Raw genomic sequence first — 3,926 nt, 5'->3', positions numbered from 1 at the left:
TATAAAACGGCAATGGTTGTACAGGATTTATAAGGAACTTTCAAATATAAACTCCTATGAAGCTCAAAACAAGTTTTCTAGTAGGATAAAAGAAAAAAATAAAAAAATATTACAAATAAAATAGCTACTGATAACTAAACAGAAACAAAAAAATATGTCAAAAAAACTAAAGAAAACAATTTAAAGCAATCAAAATTAAAAGAAATGGCATAAAACCTATAAAACACTAAAACATAACAGTTTTCATAAAAACCTAAATTTAAATAATTATAATATTCTCCAATTAATTACTACTGATAAACAAAGTCACAAAGAACCAGTAGCAAAAAGAATCATCTGAAAAAATACTCCTAGCTCAAATTATAGGCAATCTAGTGATTTGAGCAAATTCATGAAAATTCAAATTCAAACTTTCAAATCTAGTCAAACTTGATATGTCCAGAAACTTCATAAAATTTGTAATCCAATGCAAAAAGAATCAAATTAAAATACTAAAAATCCAAATTGATATGAATTTTCTAAAACAGTAGAGCAGGTGTTGGCCGAAGAGGGACTCTTTGGCCAACTGTTGGCCGAAAAGTCCTTTTTGGCCAACGGTTGGCCAAAAAGTCTCTCTTCGGCCATCATGAGGCCAACAGGGTGATACTTCTGATTTTTCTACATTAGGGTGTATAGTTTCCGAATTTGCTATAAAAATCATCATAGTTTCAAAAAAAATCCAAGAACTCTCCCACAGAGGGTCCTGCCTCGGGGGGGTGCTCTTACCGCACAAAGTCGGGGGGGATCAGCCCTCTAACGAGTCGTAAGTGATCCAAAATACTTTAATAGTGAAGGTATACTATCTTTTCTCTGAGAAAATAACCACCGCATATATCTTGCAGTTCGGGCCTTTGCCCCTCTCAGCTGAGCTCGTCTTCGGGGGATCTTCTTCCAGAGATGATGGAGAGCGAAACGCCTCCCCCGGACTCCTCCTCTCAAGAAGCGGGCGACCCTGAAGTGTCGTCACGGAGGGCCTCTCCGGATCCGGTGAGGCCAAAAGATAATCCCATAGACCCCCGAAATCCCCAGCGTCCGGCTCCCGAAGGGAGCAAACAAAAGAGTCCGGCACCGTCTGGTATGTGGTCGGACGTTCTGAGGGAGCTGGTGGGGCGAGTGGCCATCTCAGCAGAACACCGTACGCTGATGGGTACGGTGATGGAGAGAATTTCGTCCTCTGAAAGCGGATTACATGAAGCCTTTATAAGTCTACTGACAGGCTTTGAGGTACGTGAGATAATATGTGATAGTACCGCACATGTTAGGTGTGCCCTTTGTAGATAGTAGCCCCTGAGACTCTGGTTGTTGTCGAGAACGGCGGCGATCAGAGGATCATAGTCCCAGGCAATAACCAGACTGCCCTTATGTGCAGGTGGTGGAAGCTCCGGTGGCTAGCCGGACTAGTGAGTTTGCCAAATTAAAACGGCAACTGGATGCGGCAGACGCCGAAATCGAGCTTGTTAACAAGAGGCTTGACAAGGCACAGGGTATGTGTTATTATCTGGTGAACGCCACATAGTAAGAGCGGCATGATGCTAGTATCTTTAATATGTTGTGATTGCAGATGGAGCTGCCACCGTGGAAACCTTTCGGGCAAAACTTGCCCGAGCCAAGGAACAAGCAAGGATTAGTAATGTGGCTGCTTTGAAGGCGGCCGAAGAGTTGAAAGCCGAGAAGGCCACACATTGCGAGAGCCAAGACAAGATGGCCAAGATGGCCGTAGAATTAAAAGACACTGCCGACCATTGCCGGCTCCTTGAAAAAGAAAACCGAGCGAAGGCAACGGACCTTGAGAAGGCCACGATGGCGGACAAAGACACCCGCTCTGCTATGAGAGCGAAGAAGGAGGAGCTACGGGAAGCCGAGGATATTGCGGCCTTGAAGCCCTTCATGCTACGGAGGAAGTTCGGAGATCCATGGTATGCCCCGCTGGACCGGCTGTGGAGTTCAGCAGATGCATAAATGGACTTGGCGGCGAGCGCTGCTGATGCCGCCAAATACTTCCAAGGTCAAACAGATCGTGAAGTGGACAAGCTGTTCTGGTCACAATTCAACGTTCCAGAGCGTCCGGTTCCATTGACTGATCAGCTAGCCGAATGGGCCGAACTAAATAGGTTGTCCAGACTCACCATGAGGTCTGTCGTGGATCAGCTATGGCTGGAAAAGCCAAAGCCGAACAACTATTTCAGTTTAGTGCAGCGGTTCCTTGGTGCGGTGCCTCGCATTAATGCGATGAACAGGTCAGCATTCATAGAAGGCTCGCGGATGGCCCTTGCCCGTGTTAAAGCATACTGGGCGGAGATGGACTCTACCACTGTTGCGGCGCAGGGTTCGGCCATAGGCCGAGTGGCTGCCGAGCACTATTTCGAGGAGGTTCTCGAGGGTGCTCGTTTGATAGAGCCCAGTGCTCGAAGAATATTATGTTTGAGTGATATGTATTCTCATTGTAAACACAATGTTTTTATGAAATTTTATAAGGCTATGTTTATACTTTTGCCGGAAAGTAGTATGATGCCTCCTGTGTGGCCGTTTATGTAGACATGTGTATAACCTAAAAGATTGCAGTTGTCGTCTTCAACCCCCACACATATAATGCAGAGGTGCTCATGAAAAACGCATGTTCACACTTAACCCAATGTCTTGGTCCTATTAAGGAGGTGATAGCGTAGCGAACGAGGCAACCGGACTATAATGCTTTAACACTTTCACTTAGCCATAGGAGTTTGACAGTGGGGCTACTAGATAGCCCCTGGTGGCTCCACACTCTCCCGAACTCGGGGTGTGTCGGTGTCAAAACCGGCGGATCTCGGGTAGGGGGTCCCGAACTGTGCGTCTAGGCCGGATGGTAACAGGAGGCAAGGGACACGAAGTTTTACATAGGTTCGGGCCCTCTTGATGGAGGTAAACCCTACGTCCTACTTGATTAATATTGATGATATGGGTAGTAAAAGAGTAGATCTACCACGAGATCGGAGAGGCTAAACCCTAGAAGGTAGCCTATGGTATGATTGTTGTTGTGTATGTTGTCCTACGGACTAAAACCCTCTGGTTTATATAGACACCGGAGAGGGTTAGGGTTACACAAAGTCGGTTACAATGGTAGGAGATCTACATATCCGTATCCCCAAGCTTGCCATCCACGCCAAGGAAAGTCCCTTTCGGACACGTTACGGAGTCTTTAATCTTATACGTTCATAGTCCAGGAGTCCGACTGAAGGTATAGTCCGGCTATCCGAACACCCCCTAATCCAGGACTCCCTCAGTAGCCCCTGAACCAGGCTTCAATGATGACGAGTCCGGCGTGCAGATTGTCTTCGGCATTGCAAGGCGGGTTCCTCCTCCAAGTACTTCATAGAAGATTTTCAACACAAAGATAGTGTCCAACTCTGCAAAATAAGTTTCCACATATTGCCATATAGAGAATAATATTTACACCAATCTAATCTACTGACGTATTCCGTAGCGTGACACACCACGGCCAAGCCTTTATCCGAGTCGTTTCATTATCCCACCTCAGCGCGTCATGTGAGGCGGTTTCCTTGGAACGTCTTGTTAAAGCAGAGACCGTGTCCCCTTATTCCGGGATTCTCATCAATACGGGCGTGGGTAACCCAACCGCTTCTAGGACTCCTAGATTATAGGCAAGTCCAAACGGACATGGAGAGGACGCTTGATATTCACCCTCTTTATAAAGGGGACAAGGCTTTTATTTTTCCCTCCCGTGTTAATAATCGAATCCTTCCCCCACCTCAAGCTCAAACGCCCGAAGTTCAGGAAAGGTGCTCCGAACCTTCAGTCATGTCCGGATCTAGCTCTCAAGGCCGATGGGTGCCTTCCTCCGTCACGGAAGAAGACATCAAAAAGTTGAGGGAGGCCAGATATCTGACCGC

Source organism: Triticum urartu, chromosome 3A (assembly GCF_056163025.1).
Source record: "Triticum urartu cultivar PI428250 chromosome 3A, HENAU_Tu73, whole genome shotgun sequence".
In the NCBI taxonomy this organism is placed as follows: Eukaryota; Viridiplantae; Streptophyta; class Magnoliopsida; order Poales; family Poaceae; genus Triticum; species Triticum urartu.
This window is presented reverse-complemented; position numbering follows the sequence as displayed.